Source organism: Argiope bruennichi, chromosome 10, assembly GCF_947563725.1.
Source record: "Argiope bruennichi chromosome 10, qqArgBrue1.1, whole genome shotgun sequence".
NCBI lineage: Eukaryota > Metazoa > Arthropoda > Arachnida > Araneae > Araneidae > Argiope > Argiope bruennichi.
The window spans coordinates 120074209-120087034 of NC_079160.1; positions in this window are offsets into that span (position 1 = coordinate 120074209).

The following is a 12826-nucleotide window of genomic DNA, read 5'->3' on the forward strand; positions in this document are numbered from 1 at the left end:
CGCTTTTATCGATTCCGAAGTAACCAATCCTACTGCATGCTTATCAAATCACGCCGAATCGGGATAAACGAATCGAATAGAAAATTGTAATAATAATTTCCTGGAGGAAAAAAAAATAACACCTCGAATCTCTCGTGCAATAATTCAAAATCAAAAACATGCTGATTCTAAATGTCATATATATATATATATATATATATATATATATATATATATATATATATATATATATATATATATATATATATAACAAAAAAAAAAAAAAACGAACGAGTATTTTGAATATGGTTATGCGAGTGTGCTTGTGTGTGTTTCTTGAAGTGACTAGACAACCTGGATAAATTTTTTTCTATCCTGCTTTTGATTATGCCGGTTTTCAGTGCCGCACCGAGGTGATAGGGGCCTCCGAGAAAGCAATAAAATCGTTTTATTGCTTCCTCGTTGGGCTTATTGTTTTTATAAAATAGTTGAAGTATAGGATGTATTTTCATCGCTGTGGCCCCGAGTAATACTGCGCATTGGCAGAACTGCCAAGATTGCACCTTATCCCTAAATAATCTCGTGTTTCACTTTTGACAATTTTTCATCCTTTATGGCTGTCATAAAAATTAACTTTCCTGAAACTTATTTTACACAAAATAGCATTTTTTTAATTTGATTTTTAGAAATTATTATTAATATTTCTTTAATAATAATACTTTATGAAAAAAAATTAATTAAAAATCTCTAAACAATAAATTAAATATTACTGTAATAAATAAATTACAAGTATATTCACATATATTTCTTTAAAAAATTTATTCATCCGGAATTTTTAATAAATTACAAAGGAATTTAATTAATTGAATTCCTTATATATGTATAACAGATCATACTAGTCATCCTTTCGTCTCTTTTACGCCAGCCATTTTACGGAACTCATTCAGTCCCCTATTTAAACACAGAAAATGTCCTGTAATGGATACTAGTATCCAGACTCGTTACTTCAGGATGGTGTATCGAATGCAACTTTCCATAGCATTCGGCGCAGATTAAATGCGACTATGGGAAACATATGTGAATAGATAATCTGGTGAAACCTGTTTTCAGCCACCCTGTGACGATCGTCACTCTCTCAGAACAATCCTATTAGTTCATGGAACATCCGCTTTGTGTTTTTTTTAAATAAATAATAATTATTTTTTTAATTTTCACTTTTTTATTGATCATCTATTTATTTAATTAATTTTTATTTTGTTTTTCACCATTCCTTTATTAATTCATTTAAAATAGTTTGCTTTCTTCACTTGAGACTATGATTCATCAGTTTTTTTTTTCCTACAATGAAACTATTATCTAAAAGGGCATGCGTACTTACACTGATTATGGATTATATATGTGTTGGTGCTCTACAAACCAACCTTTAGCAATCAATGAGCAGCATTTAGCAATGACCTTTAGCAACCAAATTTCTTGTAATTTTACTTAGAAACTTAATAACTAAAATATCAATTAAATTTTTGCATTTTTCCGCGATAACTTCCAAAAATTTGATTGCAGACACACACAAAAATTTACATTGTTTCAAAATTTTAAAATTTATCTTTTTAGTAATGCCAATTTATTACTAATGCAAATTTTTATTCAATTTTGGCAATTTTTTTAATATATATATTTTTTTACCTAATTTTAACATTAGATTATACTGTTACCCTAAAATTCAAACTTTCTTCATTTCATGAAATACTTAACCGCGTGATTTTCTTCCATTGTTGATAACTAAAAAAAGAAGGATCCTATTTAATATCCATATAGTTTTCGAAACAAATAAAGAAGTGAGGTTATAATAGCACGAAATTCAGAAGATAAATGATCCGAATATTTGTTTTTAATAGTGTTATGATGTCACGGAACTATCTCCATCGAAAAGGTTCGTGTATACTTTAAACAGAATTTAACTAATTAAAATAACACGAATTTAATATCAGACATTTTGGCAGAATAATGAACATGAAGGTATAAAAAACAATTTATCTGAAATGAAATATAACCAATATTCTCGGCGAATAGCTGGTCGTATGGGGCTATTAGTTATAACAAAAAAAAAAAAAAAAAAAAAAAAAAAAAATGAGTTTTCATAATTTTTGCCATTTCCTTGAAAATCAACAGAAGCTTTTAATTTGCTTAAAAAGATCATATATGTAAATGCCTTACATACAAAGGAATAATGAACTATTCATTTATTTTTGAATGTAAAGAACAGCGTTATGATGAAGATCTATGGTCGCAAAACATTTAATTTATAATTTTCTCTTTTACTTTGGGAATCATAAAAAATACTGCAAACATTTTTCAAACATAATTCAAAAAACATGTATATCCTAATTCTGCTTTTTTTTTTTTTTTTTGGAAGGAAAATAAATCAATACAGAACTAAATCTAAATTCAGGAGGAATGAGGCTCTGTGAAAAAAAATGATCATTTCCGGTTCCCAGCTAATTTTTATGAAAGTCTGTAGAGTGGTAAGAATATAAAAGTAATTCAATAAAAAGAGTTTTTAAAAACACAATTTTATTAATGTCCGAAAGGAATATATTTTATATTTTTATTTTTTTCCCAATATTTTAATTATTTCATAAAAATGAATTAAATCTTATTACGTCACACCATCAAAACTGCTATTAGAGAAAAGAAATAATCATCTCAAGGTCCAAAAAATTTGCTTCTAATTCAATCCAATTTTTATTCCCAATCATTATTTCGTCAGGAATATATAAGCGGGGTGGGGGGGAAGCTCTTATTTTAGTCTGCATTTGAAATTTTATATGCAACAAAAACAATGTAAAATAATGAAAAGTACGAACTTGTTAATCCGAAATTAACGAGGTCCTAATAAAATACTTTTTTTTCCCAAGAAATTTATGTTAGAAAAACTTTATTTGAAATGAGTAGTGAAAAAGAAAGCTACAAGTTTGATTAAAAATTGCATCTTTCTTAATATTTAATAGTTCCAATCTTTACTAATAATAAATATAAATGTATGTGTGGGGAGTGGATTGGCGCTCTACAGGCCAGACTATTTGATTTACAGCTAGATCGTTTGAAATTTTAAATAAAATTAATTATTTGAAAATTAAGCTGAATTGTAGAGTTTTCACGCAATAACTTTCGGAAATATTGCTGCACAAAAATAAATTTTACTCTGTTTTAAATTTTGAAAAATTATCTTTTTTACTATACCAATTTAATTTATAAATTTTTTCACCTTCTTTTGCAATCATATAGACTGTTGCAGATATTTCCCAGACATAATTCAAGAAACATGTATATTCTTTCCCACTGGTGTGGTGTGGAAGTTTGGAGAAGGGGCGCAAGCTCAGGTGCCATCCTCGTTATCTGACCACGGCTCAAAATTACGAGACCATCCCAAAATAGCTCTAGTGTTGCTTTAAAAGGGACGTTAATATAACTAAACTAAATTGTATATCCCAATTTTTCTTTTTTTGGTGAGAAAAAAATTCACGAAATCAAAATCGGCTTCAAGAAGAATGAGCCTCTGCTGGAAACACTTTTGATCATCTGCTCGCAGTAGTCGCTCATTTTTTTTTTTTTTTTTTTTTTTTTTTTTTTTTTTTTTTTTAGAATTTTAACATGATTTGAATATATTTTTCCAACAATGGATTGCATGGAAAATCGCGCCATTCAGTATTTGATGAAACAGTGAAAACGGTTTCGATTTCAGAGCTATTGTTGAAAGAAAAAAAAAACCTATGCAAACTTGCGCGACTATCTATTCTTTATCATTAAAAAATAACGTTTTGAATATTAAAACGGCATAAAATTTCTTGCTGTAATACTTTCGAAAGTTATGATAGAAAATTTTCAAAATTTGGCATAATTTTTAACTAATTAAAATTCAAAAACTTATTCTGAAGTGCATAAGTATATCGTATCAAATTTGGGAATTTCTGATCAAATGTTCTGGCTTGTAGAACATTAACACACACAGAGAAACATATGTTTATCTTTAATACTAGTAGAGATAGAGATATTAGCGTCTCAAAAATATTTCAAAACATAGCGACTAAATTAAACGAAATTTGGTATGTAACCTTGTTATTAAAATTATTAAAGTAGTTCTGCACTAAATTTTAATTTCAATCAGATTAAAAACTCGGACATACTGGGTTTTCTGCATAATACTACAAAATTACAAACTAATCCAACTACGGTGTTCTAAAATTAAAAAGCGAGCATACGTGGCGTTCAAGGTCTTACCCAAGGTCTTTGTTTGGGCAAGAAAGTTGCGGGGAGATAATTCCGTCCTGTTTCTTTATTGTTATTAATACATTAAACCTTTTTTTATTTTTATTTTGAAGAAATAAACACATTGGAATGAATGAAAGAAATAGTAAAGTAATATATCTTAGTTGAGAATAATTATATTCTTAACTCAAAACAAAAGTATATTTGTTTATCTACATTTTATAAACCTCGAAAGTTAGTTGGTTCCAAAAATTTAATAAAATATATATGGCTCAAATTATGCGAATCAGAAAACGTTGGGATTTTTTTCGGAACTTAGGACAGAAAATGCAGCTGCAACACAAGGTCATCCGCTTGATTTAAGGTAAATGTTAGCGCCACACCTTTTTCCCCGCAGGAAAATGGTGCCAAATTAAGTAATTTAATCCGCACTTGAAATTTTATCTTTCTTCAGTTTATTACAGCCGAAAAAGTTTGTTAAGGCTTTCAAGCTTGAGAGAATCAATCCGCTGTAAGGAGAGATAGAGAGATAAACACTAGTTTAAGTGACCGATGAGCAAGGGGTTTTAAATGCCCCTGTTTAAGGCAGCACTAAAGAGACATAGTTTCGTTAATATTATTAATTAGCACGTTGAGTGTTGTATCACACTATTGGGTGACAGCAAAAGTTCTCATTCAGTGTAGAATTTTTTTGCCACTGTCTACTTTTTTTATTATTACTATTTATATCCTGTTGTTCACCGCATGAATCGCCTGTGATTTACACCTGCTATCTAATCAGATGTTTTCTCCTTTTCTACAATTAAGAAATAGTTAAAAAGCAAGCATCTTATTAGCAGTGGTATATCTACATAAAATGGCGCTCAGGACAAGTGCCTAAGCAATGTCCCCTCCTCCTTTTCTTTAAACTGCAATCTTCATAATCTCTCCTCCTCTGCCCTTTCAAAAAATGTTATGATATAAGGAGAGTTGAAATTAAACCTAGACCATTATATATAAAGCATTTTTGGGTAATATAGCCTAGCATCCGACCTAAATTATTTAATTGATTAATTAAATTGCTTTTAAGAATTAAATAATATAGCAATTATAAAGGGAGATGTTAACAAAAATATAGTTAAAATGTGTAAAGTCAATTGAAATTATGTTTCAAAATGTAGTTTATAAGTAATTCTTCCTAGAATATCAGCATAATTTGAAATTTTCATGGAAGAAATTATTCGAATTTCTCATTCGTGCCCTTTTTAAGTGATTTATAGCAATGATACACAAACGCATTTCCTAGGCAAGTTTCATAAAATTGTATTAAAAATTTTTTTATCGCTTCAGAAATTTTTCAAAACATTTTAATGATATATCATTAAGACGACATTAATTGAAAGAACCATCGGTAATATACGTTACGCAATTATCTTTACTTTTTTCGCTTTCAGTTTGATAATATTAAAAGCGGAAAATTATATTTTGGTGTGTCTTGATGCTTGTTATAGGTAAAACTCTTTGACTCAATCTTATCAAACTTATTATTCATAACAAACAAACAAACTTATAACTCTTAACAAACTTATCAGTCATATTATTCATGTTTTGGATGATGAAAATTGTACTTCAAAGCGATCTTTTTAAACTTGAATTAATTTTAAATGATCAAAAATTAAGCGAACGGAAAAATTGCCTTTTGGTATAGATAATATAAATAAAAATTATAAAAAATATTACAGTACATCTTGAGGTGCCACAAGGACTTTAAAATTTTATAAAAACGCGCTTTTTGTAACTTTTTAAGGATTTTTGGGTGGCTCGATTATGAGATAAAACGCTTTAAATAGGCATTGTCATATGAATAAAAGTATAAAAACAGTTTTACTATTGCACTGGCATGGCACTGAGTCGTCACCGGGGCGGTTATTATTAAGATAAGGCTGAGATTTGCCTGCGTCCTGTGACAAGGACAAAGCTGGTTTCAAATCATTAACTTTGCCGAGTTCAGTTGAGTTGGCGTCTTCGCTCCGTCTATTGTGTAACTAATTAACTTAATTGATTTGTTAGTTTGTGCGCTTGTGTGCTTTGCTGTGAGTAAAATTGGTTCAGTGTAAATTAATGATGACAAGACAAATATCGGAGTGTTCTATTTTTGGGAAATTTAGTGATTTGCTTGAAGTTGAACTCACTAATTTCATATCTAGTGCTACTGCTATATAGGCATAACCTCCAAATTGCTTCAGAGAAGGATCCTTCTGTAAGCGAAACATTTTAATTCCTATAATAGAACAAATATGGTCAAGAACTTCTATTCCCGTTGCTTCTAGCAAAAGAATTTCACAAATGATAAAATCTTATCGTGCTAAATACAGGAATTTATTAAAGTCTAAAAGCAGAAAATGTTCAGATTAGTTTGATTCCAACCTCACAGAATTTAGAGAAGAAGCTAGACGTTTATTTAATATTGCTGACTTGTATAAATGAAAGAAAAAAAATGCCAGTTATGGAATAAAAGATTCTAAACGATCAACGCTCTAACACTAAAATGGTTTCAGGTAATATTGATATTGAAACCACAAGCTCTTTGAGGAAGAAAGCAGCAAGAAAGAGTAAAGAACTATAGAAAATAGTTAAGTTTAATCAAGAACGGACAAAAATACTAGTACATCAGAAACGATTACTGACGACAGTGACAACGCTGAAGAACAAAAGTGTTCTTTACAAAAAGAGACAAACCAACCAGATCCATCAAATAGACAAGAACAGATAAAACTACCAGATGCTTGTGTGGTTTAATATTAAGTTACCTTTCATGCATTTATGGTTCCAAACATCATATTCACGCTATCTCTCTGACGATCTCAAGAACATTATAGATCAGATTATTCAGAGAAATGGGTACTTTGCTGCTTCAGAAAATATCCTTTTGTCCATGCTAAGTGATGAACGTAACATTCAAAGAGAACTTGGTTTACGATGTATTTTAAAAGTAAGAACAGAAAGTAAAAACAGAGTCAGGAAGTTGAAAGTTCCAAAGATAAACTTCGATGCAAAGGATTACATCGACATGATCTCATGGCTTGAAAATGACTTAACTGAGCCCCCTTGCTAAAACATGTTTCCAGTGACTATCTCAAAGACTTTATACAGAAGTCATCTGAAGCTGAACCAAATAGTATAAGGGAATCAGTTATCGACCTTCTGAGGCTTCCTTGTCATATGCAAGCAGTGGAAAAAGCTAGGAAGCTGGTGGCCGAATCGGCTCAAAATGTCAGCGATTCAATTGCAAGAGAAGGATTAATAAGAGCAAAAATTGACTCACCTGTGAATATGCCAAAATTTAATTTAAAAAAACAAACAGTTTAATGTTGCAATGAAGTAGAAACAAACATTTTGCAGATGCATCATTTGTAATCATTAAGTATACAGAAGTAAAAAACGCAAAATTTGACAAAACAAAACAATATTACACTTTGTAATTAATATTTTTTTTTTCAGTTGTAATTCTTACATATGTATTTAAAATCTTTTTTGTAAAATTATATGAACGAAAGATTCATAAAAATATTTTATTAAAGTTTATAATTTTTCATTTTTTTTTTTTTTTACATACTTTAAGCTCTTTGCACCACATCGAAATATTGTTGTATTGCAACCAAATTTGTTAAAATTCTTTTTGAGCCTAAAAGCTAACTTTTCTGCACTATTACCAAACTAAAATCTAAGAAAAAATTTTAAAGGTCGTTTTTAAAAATTTCCATTTTTTTCAATTTTTTTTACAAAGTTTAAGCTTTTTGCGGCATCTCAAGATAATGTAATAGTGCAACCAAACTTTTAAAAATTGTTTTTGAACTTAAAAGGCAACTTTTCCGCACTATTACCAAACTAAAATCTTAAATAAATAAAAGGTTATTTTCGTCCCACCCTATTATACAGTACAGTTTTGCTTTGCAGTCTATCTGTGTTTCTTTTGCCTAAAATTTTAAAGACCAGTTTAAATAATTGAAACATAATTACAAATTTGAATTTCATTAAGGATTTTCGAACGAGAATTAATGGTATATTCTTTTAAAAAATTCTAATCTCATGATACATTTTAGAGTTCTATGAACAAAAATTACCCAATTTAATACAAGAAGCTGAAATTTTACTAAAAGTTGACCAGAAGTTGAAATTAAAATATTTGTTATAAACAAAAACTGAGAAAATTTATAAAATGAAGGAATCCAGTTCAAGAGCATCTTTTTTAAAAAAGAATTAACACCACTCTGTTTTATCAAATTATAGTCTGCAGTTGGTAATGTAAAATTTAAACCATTATTTTGAATTCCTTTTATTTTAATATAGAGTTGAGGATTTAAATACGGCAAGCTTTTACAAGAACCTTCGAAATACCCTTTTATTATAAAGAAAACATGTTTCTAGAATTCGGAAATAATTTTTCATCGAATTAAATTCAAAAAAATAACCCAGTAAACGATTCCGCTATCATTGAAAATATGGAGAAAGAATATTGGTCAAAATCTTTGCTTTGAAGCTAAATAATAAAAAAATTAAAAATTGAACATAAATTAATTTTTAAAATTCAGAAATATTATTATGAAATTAAATAAAAACAGCAAAATTAAAATTCTGCATTTTTTTTGGGGAAAAAAAAACCCTAAGAATTTATTTCTAAAATTTACATGAAAGTTTGTGTTTTTATGAAACATATTTTTGTTCTGAAATTCAATGAGATTATGTAAAGAAATCATTCGACTAATTATTCAATGCCAAACACTGTTCTCGAATTGCACCAATATGTAAAACTTATGTAATACCAGCGAATAATACATTTTCAAGGTCAACCCTAATTACAGGCCAAATAACTGTCAAGGTTTCTTTCGCCGATCTTCTGTGAGAAGAATTTAGCGTACAACAAAATTTGTTCATTCTAGCCACAAATCGCAAAATATCAAATTAATAATTCGTGTTCGATCTACGCCATCTTTCATTACAGAAAATTCTTCTACTTATAATTTCTACGATTGGATAGCTTTATTGTTAGTGAAGTTTATTTCCGTTTTTCTGATTCAATTATTTTATAACAATTCTAAACAATCTATTAGCTATTTTGAATCAGTAATCCCTGTTTTGTTGATAAGACAGAATTTGGGGTAAATAGAATTCCTATTGCACGTTAATCAAGTTTTATCAAATATTTTTTTCATATTATAGTGATATACATGTCTTTGCCTATTAATTAAAAAAGTATTTGGAGATGTTTATGGTTTGATTATTAATGTTAACACAAAGTTAGTTAAATAGTGAACTGAACTTGAGAAATCTGAATACATCAAGGTATTAAAAGAAACCCATTTTGGTTTTCAAAAAGTTTTATTTTAATTTTAAGGAAAAAAAAAAACGAAAAAAAAAATGTATTTTTCTTTTCTTAAATGCGATTAATTTATTCTACAACTTTGAGTCCCCTGGTGATGGCGACCAGGGCACTTCTCTGCCTGCCCCATCTTAGTTACGCAACTGTTTATTAGATAGTGGTCCGAATCACAGGCATGATTCATGACAATGAACATGTTGAAGAAAAATATGAGAAAAAAGCTAAAATAATAATAATAACATTACGCACCAGACGCCATTTGCTCTTGGAAGTCACTGATGGCAAATAAGAAAGGGAGGGGAGGGGGGTGATACTCTCGCTATGCCACTGTAAGGAATTGTACAGTGGTGTAGCGTGAATTTCTGTTGTAAACGAATTTAAAAGTAAAAAATGGAAATAATATTCTGAAATTAAAACAATACTTCACGGCTAAGAGAGGAGGTCACTGTAAGGAATTGTAGAATGGTGTAGTAAAGGGCCCTGTTGCAATAATAAACAAATAACGGAAATTATATTCGGAAATTAAAAGAATACTTGGTTTTATTTTTTTTGGAACATTCTGGAGCAGAGTTCTATAGTGAGCAATTTTTTTTTTTTTTTTTTTTAATTTCTTCATACACTAGATATACTAATATTATTATCTCGAAAGAGATCCGCAATTTGTTTAGTTATTTCACTTTATCTTCCTAATTGTAATTTAAAATATTCGTATGTAAATATCAAATTAAAATCTATAAAAATACCTTATTATCTACGCTTGCAAGGGAAAAGCCTTTTTCCCGAAACTTACTTTGCCGAAAGTTTTCTACAGACTTAATCCGGCTCTGTATTGACAAAATATGTTGAACTGGACCATACAATCTTAAACTTGGTAAAGATTATATAAAAATGAGGAGATCCATAAAATGCACTTTCTTATTGTCAGACTCATTTACAGTTCTGTAATTGACATTGTTCTTCATGAGACGATAAACGTTACATTCTCTTTGTATGTTGAACATTGAATTATCTGTAAAGTGCCAATCATTGTCGATACATCAGGTAGAAAAGTATCTTTTAACTACATTTGCCCCGCACACACATATATATGTGTGGTGGTGGTGGGGGAACTACACATGCAATCATTCCATGGAAAAAATATCTATATCAATGTCACAAAAGAGCTTTTACAAACTTTAAAGATAGGTCTAATTTTACTGAATGAAATTATTTCAAAGGGGGTTCTTTGTCAATGAATTAAGTGAAAGAAAACATTATATCAAACAAGAGTAACAGATGGCCTGAGTATGATATAATTTTTCCGCTCTCGGTTGTTTAGTAAATATAAATGGCGCCCGGAACACAGCATTATTTTTATCCCTTCATAATATTTCTTTTTAAAAACTGATATAAACATACTAATATTTTGCCCTGACAACGCAGTCCAAACCGATACCTTTAAGGCAATACCACCCCGGGTTCCTTCCCCTGTACTGCTCAGTAAATGTGTATAACATAAATTTAATAAAATTACAAATTTGCAACAGAATAAGTTAAATATACGGCAATATCTTTAAGGGCAATCTCACCCCCCCGGGAGACACCTAAGACATCGGGATGAGAAGTGTCCGGAATGGTGGCCGGTTCTCGCCGCCCTGATGGATACAGAAACGGTGTAAAGCCGGCAATTCTCTAGTGATGACGAGACGTGCCTCCTACGGGAGGGGTTGTACCGTGGTCGGTGAAAGCCCTAAGGACTTAGTTCCATCTAATGCTGTCGCAGCGGCCCAGTCACTCTGAATTTTTCGATTTCGGGGGGGGGGGGGATAGTCAACTATTATGCCTTCAGAGGCACGTCTCTCGAGCGCTCACTTCAAGTAGAGCAGAGAACTCTCGTCGATACTACACCTTACTTGTCATCAGTGGCGGATCATCCACCAGGACATTTTAGGTTTTATCTAATATTTAGTCATTAGATTTGAGTACTCATGAGTATCATGGATAGAGAGAGGATCCCATCGCAAGAAAACAAAACTTCTAATATTATAATACATTTACATCTAAGGTGCATTACAAATAATTTTTTAAAAGATTTCTTAATCACTTTGCTTGTGTACATGAGATTTTTTACTACAACTTTTGTTCCTTATTCTGTGACAATCAGATCTCAGATTTTATTAACAGGTTAATAAAATAAGGTACATCTACTGGTACTAAAATAATGCCCTTACAGTAAATGAGCAACATTTGGGATATCCTGCATATCTATATGTAATTTTAAATTCCTGTATGCAAAATTTTAGGGAAGAAATTAACCCTAGTTTTTTTTTTTTTTCTCAAATATTAAATACTATCCTCAGAGTTACTATATGACTATCTTCAAACTGAAGGCATTCATCAAATGGATTGATTCATATACCTTTGGACTTAAACTTTGTAAAGAATGCTTGACCTTACCTAAGATAGCAAATTTCAGCTCTCTCCTAACATAGTAGAATATCTAACTGGATGATTAATAATATATTTTGTTTTTGCTAATAACATAATAATCTTAAGTAGTTATAAGAGAGCACTCAAGGACAAATTAAGATTTTTACTACATTTGACTAGTCATGTTTCTCTTGTATTTTCATAATATCTCCACTAGGTCATATTTATTTTGCTGTAAATACAAATGTCTTGCTGCAGAATAAAATGCTCCAAAATTTATTGATGGCATCATTGCAAATAGAAATTATTCCCTCTCTAAAAAATAATAAATGAGAATAAAGAATTGAATAACTTAAAAATAATTGGATTTGGTTTTATTAGTTCAAAATATTACTGTTTTGAAACATGTATTATAAGATTTAAAACAAATATTTTGTTATTTTATCCTTTTGATTTAATACTCATGTTTACCAAATAGAACATTAATTAATTATTTGGTTTAAGTTGCATGTTTTAAAAGAAATAAATATTAAGCATTTTGCATCAGATAAAAGAATTGCAAGTTCCAAAACATTTTCAACCAAGGTTTATGAATGAATTAATAGAAATCAGCATCAACTTGAATAGTACACAATGATAAAAAAAAGTTTGCACGATTTAGCTATTTGTGTTATTCATGTAAGTGAAAAACACAATAGCTTTTAAAATATATATTTACATCTTCAATAACTGTGCACCTCTAAAGTTTGTTTACTTGTCTGCCAGTCAATATCTGAAGCAATCAGTCAATATGAGAAGTAATCATGTTAAATG